This window comes from Ischnura elegans, chromosome 11 (genome assembly GCF_921293095.1).
Source record: "Ischnura elegans chromosome 11, ioIscEleg1.1, whole genome shotgun sequence".
Classification (NCBI taxonomy): domain Eukaryota; kingdom Metazoa; phylum Arthropoda; class Insecta; order Odonata; family Coenagrionidae; genus Ischnura; species Ischnura elegans.
Window position 1 is genome coordinate 19874497 of NC_060256.1, and position 17457 is coordinate 19891953.

Consider the following 17457-nt stretch of genomic DNA (forward strand, 5'->3'; position numbering starts at 1 on the left):
TGCGTTTTTCTTCCCAGAGGCGGCTCCACATCCCATTTGACTCATCTACGCCCTAGAGACGGAGCTCTCTCCCTCGTTATAGAGGCGGCCTCCCTCTCCCTCCCCCCCTTCCTCACCCCCTCCGCTCTGTCCTGCGCGCCTTTAACCCCCTCCACCGCCTCCCACCCCTTCCTCCCTCCTCCTTGTCTATCTCAACGGCAGTCGGTTTCCAGTTCTCGCGCGTCCGGACGTGTTTGAGTGCTGGGCACTTCGGGTCTCTCACCCCCTCCCTATTATTTTGATCGCCTATCGCGATTTATCTAGGCTGGTTCCCTGCTCTATCCGTCGTTCTACTCCTAAAGTCTGCCGATGTAGACAGTTCGCGATTTTTTTCGGAAAACTCGCCCGGTCCACGTGGGTGGAAGGATCCCGCGTGGTCCTTCCTTGTGGGGACACGCCAGGCGCTTTGCTTTTGTCTTCTGAACTCTTTGGAAGATTACGAGCGCCGTGTTAGTGTCGTGATTGTGGCTACTGTGATCTCGTTTCGGCCTGAGTGAGGAAGACGTCTCTTATCTAAGGCGGTGTCTTTGGCGGAAGACAATCACACTGTGTTCGCTGCCCGTGGACTCACGTCAGGTGAGGATTCGGCATATCCCCACTTTGCCGGTGCCGTTTTCACGTTGCCTCCGGCCGTGGGAATCGGTGGAGGACCTCGCGGAATCCTGAAGTGGGGTAAGTTGAGAATGATTTATTTTTTAGCATCTTGTTGAGGTCGATCGGATTATTTACGCTGTATGTAATAAAATGTATTGCCCTTGAGTTTCTTGCTGGCTAATTTTGACTGCAGGGGTTGACCTGACCCCCGACTGAGAATTTTACCTCCCCCCACAATTTTATTTATGCTACGTGCAGTAATGTGTATTGCCCTTGGTTTGTTTATTGGCTAATTTCGATTGCTGGGGGGGGGAGGTTAACCTCCTTACGACACTTCATTGCCTTCATCCATGATAGGTGCTTTGTCACAAGGCCATGATAATTAGAAAATAAAATATAAGCATGAGATTTGTTTCAACCCATTGTAATTAACCTTTTAGGTATATAGGCGTATTTTATGTGTGAATACATGTGTAATCGGGAGTGGAAGAGGGTATGCAGGTGTGGAATGGGCAAGTTCCCTCATTTAGCGATTAATCTGTTCTTATTGAGGACTTTACTTGAAACTCCACCCGCAAGATCGGTTGAATTCTGTCTTCTTAGGTGGCTTTAAAACCGACGTAAAACTTAAATTATTGTCTCGACATTTTCTGTTAGACCTTAATAGTATTTGTCAGTATCTCAATTAGAAAATATATGTATTCTAAATTGCTGAGATATAATTTTCAAAATTGGGGAAGCGAGAAGTGTTGACAATGCATTGTCACTATGTACCCCAAGAGTTTCAAGAATATTTACCATTATAGTAGAGCGTACTATCCTCGAACGGAGGATGAAAAATAAGATTCGCTCATTTTTGATAAGTTCGGAGTTTGCCGGAAGGTGATGCTTCAAGCTTATTTCTTCGTGGATATAATTTGGTGGAAAGACTTTAAAAAACATTCTCCTTTCCCAGTTCTTATGTTAAGTGATCAGTTATTGCCTTTTTTAACGACCTCCGAGTGATGGCGTAGTATTGAGTGAATCAAGTTGAGGTCCGAAAATGAATATTGGTTTATTTATTTACTGAAGTTTCCTCAAGACTAAAAGATATAACACGCTGTGAAAAAAAACAATCTGCTGCCAACTTTAGCATAATATATTTCATTGTTGATATGCATTCATATCATACAGCGGAATTAATTTCCGTTGAAATGATTTTGAATTCCTTACTAATAGAGATTGTTCGATTTTCATTATGACGAAATACTATATATAATATTCCAATATATTATATTAATATACGAAACATGGTATATTATTGAGGGCCTCTGTTTTTTTTCATTGTCAATCAAGTTCATACATGGTAACCCACTATCAAGAGCGTACTCCGAAACGCCGGCTAGGAATCAGCTGATTTTATTTTTTTCGGACATGAACTCAATATATCCTTCACTGTATAACGAAGTTACTCAAATTGACTGACATCAATCTGTCTGCCGGAGTATTACGTAGGTAGGTACTCGCAAACTGACAATCTCGCTGAATGTCTTCGTTGACTGCGATGATGATGTCTCTCTTGTTATGCTCTTGGAATTACCCCATGGTTTGAAAACTCCGCCCTCGGCGAACTTGCTTTCACTCAGGTGAAGATATTGAAAGCGGAAATGTGGTATTATTCTTGCCGGAAACGGCTTGGCGTTCATTTCTAGAATAACAATAAATCATGTTTTCAATTGTTTGTTTTTCTTCTCCTTGTATTCGATAGCAATACTTAAGATATAAGAGTTGAATTACTAATCGTTCTCTCTTGCAGTTAACGACCATTTTCATTGAATTAGAAATGAAAACATCACCAGTTTTTTTATCCGCTACATGCCATAATATTTTTGTGTGTAATTTTTAGGAACGATTGACTTAATTAGCTGTTTGAATGGTACTCACTGTACATCCATTCCTATGTTCACGCATATCATTATTTTACAGTTGTTTACGGTTTTTTGTTTGATATCGAATTCGGTTATTAATAAAGTCAGGCTTAGAGTTACTGTTATGCCACAATGACCTAGCGCAAGTAGAATTAGTCCTAGGATTAAAATATGTATGCCTAACATAATCTTGATTCAAAAGTTTTAGCTGTTTTCGTGAATCATCTTTGTCCTATTGATGCCTCCTTAATGTGTTAACATTTCGATTGGTATTGGAACATAACGATTTTGATGTTGTAGCGCTCTGTGGAAAACAAATACACTCTTTCAATGAATATTTTTAAATTTGCTATCATTCTGAGAATTGCTAGTAAAGGTTTATCTCACTTTTGATGGCTAGAAACAACAAGACTAAACGTCAATATGTCGGATTCCAGTTGGTTTGCGGTAAAGTTAACGTTTGTTTTGACGCGAAGAGTCAGATTTACATTTACTCTGACGCTATTTTCGTTTACCTTAGTCGACTTCTGTGTCATTCGTTTCGTTTGGAGGCGAAATTGAACCGTGATGTGGGTTTACTTTTCATTTGTGTTCGTTCGTTCGTTGCCCAAGTTGGGCCCAAAGGATGAGTTAACCAGCGTCACACCGATATGTTTGAGCAGCGCTCTTTTGATGATTCTGAAGAAAAAGCGAATGTATTTTATGAAGTTTTTATAATGCTACTTTCTTATGTGTTTGTTTATCCTTCCGGATAAAATGTTGCAGCTCAAAGTTTACCAACTTCCCGATACTTCCAACTTATATTTTTCAATATCGATTTGAATTAGGCAGCAATGAATGAACTTTATTTCTATTTCTTCTTAGGCAATATGACCCGCCATTTTTGAAATTTAATTTTGGTATTAATCGCTGTACTACAGCATAAATTTTTACGATTTAATTATTTGTAACTGGCAATGAGTACAACTATGATTCAGGATAGTAATTATATATTCATCTGTAGAAATATGCTGATTTGATAAAATGTTTATTTTTTATTAAAAAGTTATTCCTTTTTTACATACACTGTAAAATTACTCGTGCTCGCTATGATGCTGGTAAAATTGTGTCTTTGAAATGAAGGATGTAAATATTTTCAGCCCCCATCCTCCATAGTTCTCAATGCCACTCGATTGGCACATAGGCTTAGATAATTTATTTGATAAAATATCCGATTCCATTTTTTTCCTCCTATAATTTGGGTTTTAACATTTTAATGTATTATATTTCACAAACTCTGGAAATTTCTATTTTAATAGAGATTTGTTATTCTTGCGCCGGGATTGAAGAGTTTATTTTTCCCAATGAATGCACTTAATAAAAAAATGATGACGTCTTAGATTCTCCACCATAGATTGACCTAGGATCTTGGCAGTTACAGTGAAGAAATTTATGCAACTGCCACCGAACAAATTGGTTTGAAAGTTAGTTCCAAAGAATTCATATTTTTAATTCTCATCTTGAATGGGGCCAATTATGCATTCGATCAAAAATGATTAGCGCTAGTGAAAGTTATGAAATCAGTCGAGTCGTGTGATATAAAGTTGGTCACTAAATTTTTTGTTATCCATAATTCCTTTTATGGGTACACAAAGTCGCCAATAGCGTCTCTGACGGGCAGAAAGATCCTATTTTTACGAATATATGTGTTATAATTAGGGTCTTTAGCCTATGCTTAAATTTGTGATGCAATGATTTACCAAATTCGTACCTATTCAATGCTATTTCTCAACATTAGCCATATTATAAAACTCGCTTAAATAACGATCACGCATGTAAAGAAATCTCTAATGTAACTAGGTTTGTTTCCGGTTCCTTGGACTTTACTATGACAGCCAATGTTTACTTCCCTGCATGTATCGAGTTCGGATTATACGAAATTACAAGTATTACGAACTAATCTTTGGTCCCTTGTGGAATAATTTCCTCATTAATATAAAAATTAAGACCATTTTCCCTACTTATCAATTCTCTACCGTATCATCAGCTGTTATTACGTGTGGCCATCACCACATGGTTCTATTGGTGATCTTTTACATCAAAGGTTTTTCTTTACAGCCGTTTGATGGAAATGTTTGGACGATGGTTATTTGTTACGGATGTGTTGCTTAAATAAATACGATTTACAGAATATTAGTCACACATCCTATGATGTATAGGGCGAAATCCTTTACTGTGGATGAAACGAAATACCGTTTATAACAAAATAGAACGACGGTGTCCTGAAATTTATTATAAGCGAGTTTTATTGTAATGTACTCCCATGATTGAGAATTAATGGACCGCGCTGCTGATATTTTTGAAAATCGATTAAGATGCGCGGAAAGATACATCTTCACTCAAGCTTCAACGGAACGGGCTTGGGTCTCATTTATATCGTCTCTTAATCATTACATAAACCGCAATCAGATATATGTACTTTTAATAGTATGGTTAGCAGTAAGTGCTTCGCTGTTCTGTTTTCTCGTGGTCATTGGGTGTAAGGTGTTTACATATACCAACTCATTTTTAATTCTCTATATTATTATTACACTCAGTATTTACGTAGACTCGCTTTCGCTCGCTGGGGGAGGGGGATCCACCGGGCTTTTTCTGGTCACAGTGTCAGTTCTTACAATTTGTGTTGAACCCTGTGACGCATCAGCCCATATCTCTCATTTTTTAAGATAATAATTCACGAAATAGTGAAATTGCGCGATTCGACCAAAATTAACAGCTCTTCAATGGGTCTGAAATTTGATTCCTCGACGTACCACGTGGTTTAGATTCAGAAAGTGACATTTTTGAACAATCCATATTTTGAACCCAGGAAAGTAGGGACAGAGGGAGTTGCCAACAATGTAATAGGAAGGAAAATTATTGTCGACAGTTTTTCCCAAGGTTAGAGACGATTTTAGAGTGGGTTGAATCTATAACTTTTTCCCTTATTTCGTCTCGTTCACTTTCAAACCCTTGTATGAATCAGTCGTTCAGCTAGTGGTCGGAAGTGGGTTTCACAGCATAGTGATTCGTCCTCTGTGCTTGCTTCTCTCGTATGTGCACGTTTGTGCTGTACACGGTAAGGGAGGCATTTGCCCCGTTTACGTGCTCTGTGGCTTTGTGAGGTCTTTGATTGACTGCCGTGCACCGCGGGGTTGCGTCCAATTTTACGGCGATGCTAATGGTGTCCGGACGTTCAATGGCCGTTGTAAGGCTAAGGTGGTCGCGGTCATTGAGGAATATAGTTGGGTGGGGAGACATGCTTTCAAATCAGGCGGAGAATTGCTTCGCGGCGAACTCGAAATAATTGCGAATGGAGAAGGCTCTCCAGAAAGTGATTATCGTTTTGAAAACAAATAGTGTAAACTATATATCAAAGTCCGAAATATTTTGGAACACGAAAAAACATCCATAAGTAACTCAATATGGTTTTCAAGCTTGATGAGGCAATTGGGAACATGCATAGTTTTTTCAAAGTACTATAATAAGTAGGTGCCTACCTCAAATGTACTCGCCAAAAATTTCTGGGATAAATAATGTTTTTTAGCTAAGTTATGAGTATTTGAAAATTAATCTTATCGGCTGCTTGAAAACACGACGTCATTGGAGCGTGACGTCACGGCACAGTATCCACTGATTGAGGAAGTGGATAGAAAATCGGTCTATTCAGGGGCTCAAATGAAAATATGGCGAAAATAATTGCTATTTTAACGTCAAACAGCTGACTGTGAATATGATGGGTTGCCAAGGCGTTATTGAAACAAATGAAGGGGATTGTTTGGTGAGATTTGGAAGCAATCACTATTTTTCAGAAAATCAGCCGCCATAAGGGAGTCGACCAAAAGTAAACTGTCGTATTGTGCTTTCTTAAATCCCTCTTAAGTCAACTTGTCCTTGGGGAACTACTACAAAGCTCGTTGATGATTTTTACTTCGATATATTGTAATCAAGACTCTGCCCTTCTACTCTCTTAGCGAAGTGAATGGTGTACCGTGCGATGACGTCAGAAGGCGTTTCAGGTCACGTGACATCAAGCCATATTCTATCACTTTTAATAAGCGTTTAATGACATTCGTGGAGTGCTAGGAGAGTTTTGGCTTATATACCTATTTGGAATCGTGAGAAAATTGTCTATTCATTGAGACTTACTAGCATCATGAACAAATTTCATGCATGTTCCCCATTGTCACAGTGGTCAACCAACATATCCATTCCTTCCTCATAGAACGATATGGTCAAAGAAAAATACCATGGCTGCTCGAAGTGTTTCACGTCGTCATGATTTTTAAAACGTTTACCTGCTAGCTTATGCTCCACCTGCAAGAAAATAAGGTCTTATCTGTTAAAATTTCAGGCAAATGGTCATAAAACTTTGTCATCCTGAAATCTCTCTACACAAGATTTTTTCCTAGAATATCCTTGCGTGATCATCATTGACAACCGAAGACGGACCACTTCTAGATTCGTCGTAGACAACTCTCATTTCCCTCATTAAAATGTTTCCGGTTTTCCTAGCGTTGATATATTCACACTATTTTTTTTTTAATTGACGACGAATTTTTAACGGATGCTCTCTTGGTACGTGCTGGCCGCCTGTTGTGTTTACCCACTCTCCTTGACTGCGCGAATACTTGGTGTGATCAGAAATAAACAGAAACCAATGTTTTATTTTCCTGCGAGTTTCGAGATCCCGATTGTCAAAATATTCTTACTGTGTTGGTATAAATGCTTCTTAAGCATGATTAAATTTTCAACAGTGTTTATTGTTTACTCAGTCTGTAGTAGCCGCTAAGTATAGACGTGTTATTATGATCTCATCGATTTTCGGATCACACTTCATTGCTTATTCGTGAATTTTTTGCCCAAAGCAAAACAAAATCGATTACTCTGTGGATCAGGATGGTGTGGTGGCTAGAGTGTTGGCTTCCCACCCTGTGGGCTCGGGCTCAAATCCCGTCAGTGGCAGAGAATTTTCGGTGACTGCCCGATCCTTGCTTGAATGCTGTGTGGAGAACATTTCAAGCGCAACACTCCGTCCGTCGGATGGGACGTAAGCCGTGGTCCCCTTGGCGCCTTTCATTAAGAGCAGGCTAATGCCGACACCGGGATTCTCTCCGCCCCTCTTTACCAACTTCTCCCCTCATGGCGCAAATGACCTAAGTTGTCGGTCATCTCCTCCAAATACCGTACCATACGATTTCCACTACCTCCATAATCGCCAGACTTGGCTTTGTATGACTTTTTCCTGTTACAAAACAAAAAGAACCTTAAAGGGGGGCGTCTTTTACAGGTGTAGATGACATCAAAAGCGAATCTCTGAAGGATCTAAATGCTCTCCCAAACATGGATTCTGAGAAGTGTTTCGAGTATTGGAGGAAGTGCTGGAAGAAGTTCACAATATCTAATGGGACTATTATGAAGGTGACAACATTAATGTAGGCGAATAAATATTCTTTTTCTGCAAACAAATATTCCCTTTATTTTCTCAATACACCTCGTTCATTCCGCGGTACCGTTCAGGCATTTTTTCGAGTATCGGCATTGATTTTACCTTCCCTCACCCTTGGCCCACCGATGCCTTTTCTAAGGGTACGAGGGAAGAGCCACCCGGTCTAATTAAGCGAGAAATATGTTTGGCCATCGCCGACCCCAGCGCTAATTGATAAATACCTTCGCCCCGCGGGGACTCGTGGTAGGCTGGAATGAGAAACAGTGGAAGGAGGAGTTGGAAGTAAACCGCACCGCCTGCCAGCCGAGATACTACTTCCCCATACTCCTCCTCGCTGTTTGACCACCCCGCTCTGCTCTCTGACCTTGTGAGGCGGCAATTCGGGACCAGGACAACGTCTCGCTCGCCCTCCTACAGATTTCTCCCGCTTGCATATTTCTTTTGCTCGGGGCGCAACACATTTTCGTGCCGATTTGAAGGTCAAGAGGATAAGGAAATCCCAATACAGCTGTGAACGAATCAAAGCGAATGTTATTCGATAAAAAAATAACAGCTGTTCTTTATCCTCCGTGTTACATTTTGGAACGCTATTGGGCCAATGGTGTCTTACAGATGTCATTTGGCTGTATGTAAATTAGGATTGTACATGCAAAAATAATTATTTTTATTGCAATAATTCATTCACTAAAAACTTAAACTACATGTCATCATCATTTTTCTACAATCCTATGATTGGTTTTACTCTGCTCTCCATTCCTATCTCCTATTCGCTGGTCTCGTCATAGCGACTTCTCTCTTCACATATGCATCCTTTATAATCCGTCCTATTTCACTCATTCTAGGCCATCCTTGCCCTTCTTCCCTTCTACCTGTCCTACTGTGATTGTTTATCATACCATCGTGTCTCATTACGGGGAAAACTTAATTATTCTCCTTATGTCTTCTCCTCAAGGTTTTTAGAAAACCTATCTTTTCCCCACTCTTCTTATCACCTTCTCATTACCTACTTTCTCGGTTGATCCATTACGACTTTCTCATACTGTGTTAGCACTACATTTAAAATTTTATTTATAGCGTGTAGTTGGTGGATATGATTTATTTTTAGTTTCATATGACTTGATCCACCTTTTTTCCGACGGTTTTCGGTTTAATTGTATGGAATTTATCCTCAGCATTTTCTATCCATGTACAGTCATTTTCATTTTTTTATCCAAATATAATTTTAACATTCGCTCAATTTAATGTTTGTTGTTTGATTCACTTTTGTACCTCAAACGAAGCACTTGTTTTGAACCGCAGGATGTATTACGCTTTTCACTCCTTCACCTCATTTCACATCAACACAGAAAAGAAAAATTTGCAACTTGTCCCTCTTCGATTTTCATGAAATTTTGTGTGTTCATTTCACATGATAAGAGAATGAAAAATGTCAAATTTCAGAATATTTTCTGAATTAACATAAGAGTAATGGTCACTCGAAGTTCTAAAAATTTGCGGAAAATTTGGCCAACACTCATGACATAAACGGCTGTAGCTTCAGTACTAATAGAAATAGGGCAATGAATTAGGTAAATTTGTAAAGGTCATGAAACAAGCTTTTTAATCATTCAATTCACTGATGTTAAAAGAATGTTCACAGTTATGGTCAGTGACTTTGACCTTTGCCCTCGAATATCTCAGAACATGTCACCTTCATTATTTATGAAAAAAATAATTGACTCTTCATGTAACAATATATAACATAGTAAAAAATCAAGTTGGGATCACCAATCGGATAAAAAGCTCTGAAAAATACATATTTTTAATTAGTTGGTGTTACAATAATGCGCAGTTAGGTTACAATAATGCGAAGTTAGGCCAATAGCAAGAATGTATAATGGAATGACTCCTCCCTCACTTAACGCCTATATGCGAAACCATAAGATCAAGGAAGTCACAATAATAATAACGATAATAAAATGCCTTTATTCGGGCGAGGTTGGGACTAAGAAGTCCCCTCTTCCGCTTAACCCCTCGATAGCTATTAAAAAATGGTAGATAAACGTTTACAGCACAAAATATATACAATATATACCATTTGTGAAATGTCAAAAATATAAACAAATATATGTGAAAATTTTGTGTAAAAAAGATTTCTGTTTGTATTCTGATGTACTATATACCGCTTTGCGCGGCTTTAGCGCAGGTTTTGAGGCACTCAACCGGCTGTGGCTTCTTGGAAGTCCTTTCTCCCTCGCGTTGCCATCCTTGATGGACCGCGAGGGCCTAACACCTAGTACCAAGAGCCTCGGTATAATTGCCATGAGAATTTAAGAACCTGGATAGCGTAGTGGTCTGCACAGTGGCCCGGAAATCCAAAGGTCCGTGGTTCGATTCCCGGTCCAAGGGAATTTTTTCTCATGGCAGTTCTTGTATATGAGGATAAGGGTGTAGTATCCTTCAGCGAAAAAACCCACTGCAGGAAAACACCCACGCAATAATGCTTTGTGAATCAAAAGTGAAGGTATCCGAATGAAAATTAATAAATGGTTCAGTTTAGAAGTTCTTTTCTTGATAAAAACAACATTTACAGTCAGACGCTCAAGTATTACTACTTCATAATTAGGAGTACTCGTCAAATATCCTTGTGTTCGTTCTTTATCCATTAATCTTGAGGCATTGGTACATTGGCATTTGAAATCCGTAATTGTAGCAATAATTATATTTTTATTTGCGCTCTCTACGAAGTAATTAGCGGACCTTATTTTCATGAGGCGGTATGATTTCAACCATGGTCGCCATTTGGGAAGCCGCTCGGGAAGGGGAAAAAATGTTTATTTTTCAAAAGCGACAATTCCTCATACGTAATTTTCCTCCACGATAATCAGTGTATTAAGGTTTGGGTGGGTGTGGTTGCTAGTTTGTGGGCACCCCAGGGACCCTGGTATAAATCCGGTAGGTGGAGGAGAATTTTCAGACTGCCCGAGCCTTATTTGACTGATGTGTGGAGGACTCTTCAAGCTCAAAATTGCGTCCGTCGGGTGGGACGTTCAGCCACGGTCCCCTTGGCGGAGGCTAGTGCCAGCTATCATGAATTTTATTTTTTTTTGAGGAGCCGCAGTAAAACTAAGAGTTCTATATTTGAGACAGTTCCGCTTCTTTCAATCGCTGATAGGAATGCCTACGGCTTTGTTAAATTGATATCCATGATAGAAAGAAGAACACAATGGTAATTTCCACACTTTTAATGTCACAACTCAGCAACCGACCATGGTTTCAGCACGTAAGTGTCATTTTCAAGGTGAAAAATCCAGTACTCTCTCGGTATATATACCCAGGCCAAGGTAGGAGGTGGGGGCATATGGAATTAGGTGTGGGGGAGTGGGAGGGGAAACGGTTTTGGTGTACAAGTGAGTGAAGGACGAAAACATACATCGAGTGGATCGGAGTGAAGGTCAGGGTTTTGACGTCATGGGGATGCATTTTAACAAAGGAGAGTCAGTACAAAATAAAACATCATTACAAAGTCCATCCGGGCTATTGGCAATTTCGAATTTTTCCATAAAATCTAGTTTAAGCCCTTTGTCAATACAATGTAAAATATGCATGTCAAAATTGCTAAAATGGTTACAGAGGCATAAATGATTAGCGGAACAAGATTTCCGGTCATTGTATATAAAACTTCTTCTATGTTCCTTCACTCTGTCTTTGAACCTTCTTCCAGTCTGACCAACATAACAAATTCCACAATCGTCACATTTTAATTTATGTACTCCACTTTTGTCCATTCGATTGTATTTTTCCTTAGAATGAAATAAAAATCTTGTCAAGTGTCATAGGGTTATAAAATGATACATTGCAATTATTTTTACGGAAGACATTCTGGAGTTTATAGGAAATGTTTCTAATGAACGGTAGTTTGACCCAGCGGGTGATTTTTGTCGGGACCACACACAGTGATGTCAGTAACTTTGTGGATCTTTTAGAGCGATAGCGTTTAAGCATCTTGTCTAAACACACGGTATTGAAGCCATTTCGGTGTTGAAACCATGGTCGGTTGCTGAGTTGTGACATTAAAAGTGTGGAAATTACCATTGTGTTCTTCTTTTATCATGGATATAAAGAATTTCAACAAAATCGAGCCGGAAACGATTTTATACGTTGGTAAATTGAGGTAATAGCGAATTTACATCTACGAAAATAGGGGAAAAACCACATGTGTAATACTTTTTAGAACATTTTCATTCGAAATACCTGTTTCATTAAAAAAATACTTTATGATTTTTTCTTATAATTCATTTTAAACCGCGAATGTTTTTTTTAATCATTATTAAGCATACGATGCGGATGAAATATATGAGTTTCTGTAAGTGGTACCAATTTGCTTAGCTTTCCTGTGATCATAATATCGAAATGTGTTAGTCTTGGCCTGCATCCGTGGGTCGTAATCTAAAAAAATGGTACCAATATCGTGTTCCTTATGTAAATTTGCTTAGCATACATTAGTAATTACAGTTTGTCTGTTGGTGCATGAGCATTTGGAAACGGCGATGGGGTAAATTGAGGACTGTTACCCAGGTTACACTGGCTCTTGGTTCCATCTGGTGGCATGTTTTCGAAGCGGGAAACACATTGAAGTTGCCGCAAAGCTTGTGCGCTTATATTTTATTGGAATTTGCCCGTACTAAGATGCATACGGCGACCATGTGGTGTCCCATGTTGCATATATTACCATGCGCTACAATTGTGACTTAAGTTTATTTCACTCGTGCGAAGCAAGTGGATACCGTTCGTTGTGATAGGATATTATGGTTTAAAAAAACATAACATCATATTTTTTGCTAGGGCAGTATGTTTTCTTCTTCTGGGAGGGATAAAGTATTTCGTAAGCATATATTTGCCAATTTTTGAACCCCTCCCTTAAAATTAATCGGTTGTACAAATTTCCTGGACAAATTCTATCTTGTTTGCCTTATATTTTTAAATTCTTTTGTATTTGAATGGCGTAAAGAAAATCTAATACTTAGTGCTATATTTCAAGCATATCTACAGAAACGCCACATGATATTTTTCAGTTTTAAAGAACTCCTCTAATGGTAGCGTTTAGAAGTTGCTGTATATTTTCCATAGTAAAATACAGATCATCTGACATTCTTTCTCTTTTCCCGCCACGTGTTCCTTCGCGCACGACGACGTCAAGTCATTTATTTCATTGTTTAACCCCCCCCCCCCCCACCTATCTGTCTATAAACGGTTTTTTCTATTCAGATTTCCTTCTTCCATGAACTCCTTTTCCAAATATTCCAGATTTTGATCCTGTTCTTCATCCCTAATCCATCTTGCACCATCACTATCGTAATTTTCCCCCACTACTCACACCACCCGATGAAATTTACTATTCTTTGTTATTTATTTGTAAATACTGTTGAATATTATTTTGCTCAATGTTGGTTACTTTTGCTTAATATCAGTAAAATATTCTTTTCTTATTCTCTGTCCTCTGTAATTGGCCTCGTGCTGTTGTTGGACTGAATTAAATAAATAAATAGATAAATAATCATTAACAGTCATCAATTCTAAGATTGGTTTCACGAATCTCTCCACTCAAGTCTTATGTAGGACTAATCCTTCCACTCCTACATAACTTTTATGCTTTATATGTTTCATCAAATGCATGTTATATGCTATGTATTTCATCTGGGGCCGATCTCAGCTGTTTTTCCCTTCCACCTGTCCTTCCACGATATCTTTCATTATACTCTCGAGTGCCATGATGCAAACAATTCAATTATACCGTCTTCTACCCTAACACTTCTCTTATACCCTTCTTAAAAATTCCTCATTACTATTACGATCTATCCATTTGATCTTAACCATTCTCTTATGGCGTCACATTTAGTATTATCCCGACCTTGGTTTCTCCGCTACGGTCATCATCAGCCCTCGACACCATAAAGAAGCAATCTGCAAATGTACGTTCTAATAAACTGCTTCCTGAGTTCAACGCTTTTATTTTCAGCAATAAGAAGAGCCCTCTTTCCTGGAGTGTCCTCTTCGCTTGGAATATTCTACACTCTATTTCCATCTCGCTTCTTCCATCTTTGGTCACTTGGCTACCCAAGTAGCAGAGGTCCTCCTTCTCCTTAATTTTACTCCTTTATTGTTACTCCTTTTCAATAGGGGCACACAGGAATATTAATATTAGTTTTTCCTTTGTGCGGGCCACCGTAGTCTCTATATTGCCACAAATTCGTGGAAATGTTCGTCCTCTAAACAGAGGAAATGGGGTAAGTAGGAAGCCGAAATTCGATTTTCTATTGCCACTGTTTTTTTACCGGAAAAAAATATACTCCAGATTATAGATGGATGTTCGGCCAAGTTAAATCAATTGCTTTCGCTTTCCTAAATAGGGTAGTTTCCTTCATCAAAGAAAACGAAAGGAATTGATTGCGATTCGTTACCCACCATTAGTGTATTCATTATATACAAATTATTTGGTTTTAGAAATCCCAGTTTAGAATAATGGCAATGGTCAATTTTAACCACATTTGAAAAAGGCCAGATTGGCGCCCATGCGATGCCACTCCACGTGACGTCACAGGGACCTAGTTTCTATACGAGTAGATACGAGTTTTACATCGTCTAACATTACCAATGCACGCATGAGGCACAGAGCTCAGGGAAATAATAATCACCTATCATAATTGCATATGGTCGGAAAGTTTCCTTCATTTGATATGGTAATTTTAATCCGTATTTAAGCCAAGCGCTACCTGCTAGCTGGGTACTCAGCTACCTGCTAGCAACCTGCATCGTATCAGCGCTCACAGCCCCGCCCCAAGGTCACCTCACACGGCGACAGCGGGAACGAGTATGACGTCACATGGGGTATTCCCAGCATTTATACTTAGCCGTCACGTTTTCGCGCGCTTGAAAATTTTCACTTTTCATTTAGTCGCAAAAAATAGATATCGTCATTTAAAAAAATAAAAGCGTGAAATGCGTACTCAGGAGTCGATCTTTCGATTTAGGTAACAGAAAAAAGGGAACCACCCTATTTATTACGAATTTATATGAAGGTGAGGGATATTTTTAGTTCCCAATAATGCCAATTCTTTTAACCAGTCATGTTAACATTGGAATGTAACCATACACTTTTACGTACTTAAATTTCATATTATAATTTTGGTGAGAATATTTGAACTATGACATATTTGCGTACATTTCGCTCAATGGCTATTTCGTAACGCTTTCATCTTAAGTTTTTGGTGGATTTTCTTTCTTACAATCTTACCCATGCATTTTATCTTTCCTAAGTTCATGGCAAAACAAAATTTACCCTAACGCATAGATCTCGAATAGCAGTAACAGTCTTGCGGGAATATCTGCTGCATCGTTGAAAAACTCTTTCGGCTCTACGTTTGCCTTTATGGAAAAAATTCATTTCAGTTGGGGAATAATTGATATGGAAAAATCTTCCTTTTTGATGAGCAAAATCTGCATAGTAGACAGAAAGGTATGTTAGTGCTTTGTTTTCTGAAAAAGAGGTTGATTGTCTTAAGTTTATTTTCTAACGTATTGTAATATTTATACCGAGACACTAAATACGTTGAAATACCAAAATTTGGAGTACTTATTTAAATAAATTGAATTGTCATACAAGATTGAATAAGGAACTGGAGTTTTCCACAACTAGGGCGCAGTTAGGGTATCTCTTGGCATCAGTGCTCTGACACATCCCAGTAAATTACTAGGGTATCCTCAAGCCTAGAATACTCGGGAATAACCTGGAATACTCGGGGAATTTCATCCTCTGGAAATGCTCAGGAAATATTCGGAGAATGTGGCAAGAGTCCTGGAGAAATCTATTTCTTCGCATGCTGTGTCCGCTGCAAACTAGCACTTGGCAATCCTCGCGACACTGCCATAGCAAAGCGAGAAAGTAATTTTTATTATATTTATGATCAAAATTTCCCCTGAAATTATTTATAGGAAGTCCGCAATAACTTTCCATTCCAAGAATTTTATTTTAGTGTGTCCGTTACTTGACATTCTTCACTTATTCACGTACAGTTTGGTGAAATGACTAACTTGCGTATGTGCGTAAAACTATCTTATAATGTTACACACACGATTAAAAAGACAGAAAAATGTTCCTATGGTCTGTAATTTCTACCCCGCTGGCAATATTTAGTCAAGGGAACCTTTTTGTCTTGGACTCCTGTTTACCCCAGTTTCTATCGAGTGAATTTAATGGTAAATATTCAGTATCATATTAAGAAAATTTAAGGCTTTAAAGAGTCTCCGTCTCAGTAGTATAAAGAGAAAGTAGGATAATGAGATAATTTCTGTGGTTTTTTCCTTTGCAAAGTTTGTTGGCAAATCTTTTAGAATATACAGATGCTTTATTAAGCCTCATTTTATCAGAGTAACGGGAGTTTATGTCTTAACAAGTTCCATGTATCTTTAGACATTACACACACTTATAATGCATTTGTAATTGCTCTCGTCGACTGTAATTTCTACCCCATGAACAATGTTTAAGAAAGTGCATGACTTTAATGACGAAGTCGAAGGGTAATTGAGAAACTCCTCCGGTCGACCTGGATATTTAATAGAATTTATTGATTGGTACATAGTGGTAAGATTGTTTCCGACCATATATATTAATGAATGCGTGTTCAATGTGCGTGGTATTAGATGGTAGAAAATCGTACCTCGAACTGTCTTTCATTAGTCACCAGGTGATGTGTTCGTTCGGCGATGTTTACACATTTTTATGGGTTCGCAGACCTTATAAATTGTTTCCTTCCTTTCCTAGGCTTTAGACGGGGACGGAATGAGAATGGTTCTCCCGCCCTTCCTTCTTGCCAAACCCCTCTCATGGCGTACGTGGAATTGAAATCCCCGCTGTGGCGCTACGGTATCCCTTCCCCCACCTCTCATCCCAACGTGTCCCGTCGCGTCGCCAGCCGGGGCAAATATCGTCTCTCAAATTGCTTCCCTTGAGTCTAAACATCATCCGGCATCGTTGGCATTTAAAAGATAATTTTCCCGTCCCTCACTCCCTCCCATTCAATTAACCTCGCTTTTGAAAATGAGAAAAAAGGAAAAATGTCGCGAGTTGTCGTGTTGCCGGCTCTTCCCTTGTTTCACTGCCTTGCCGTCTCCAGCGGGAGGGCGCCACCCTACTTGAATCCGTGCCAAAATGTACTTAATTATTGCCTCGCTGGTTTTTTTTCATTCCCTCGACTTAAGGCTGTTCCGTTCCGAGAGTGAAAAAAAGAACGTTGAAAAAATACTAGCTCTTCGTGATTGCCGTGTAAAACAAACACGACTTGGGTCAACAATCCATATTACCTTAGCAAAAAATAAACGGAATTTGCTGCTGTGTAAGCTATTGCCATGTGAGGCGTAACTTAGGCCATAGTGTGTTATATCTCGAAATGCTTTATGCATTAGCCTATCTCA

At 38.9% G+C, this 17457-nt stretch overlaps 1 long non-coding RNA gene across 1 annotated transcript in view; it reads left to right on the forward strand.

Annotated features, from left to right (window-relative positions):
* The first annotated feature begins 220 nt into the window (after positions 1-220).
* The window catches only part of LOC124168003, a 412764-nt gene continuing 395527 nt past the window's right edge, over positions 221-17457 (forward strand). Inside the window, exon 1 of the long non-coding RNA XR_006866812.1 lies at positions 221-711. This is a non-coding gene — a long non-coding RNA (uncharacterized LOC124168003). The remainder of the gene's footprint in view (positions 712-17457) is intronic.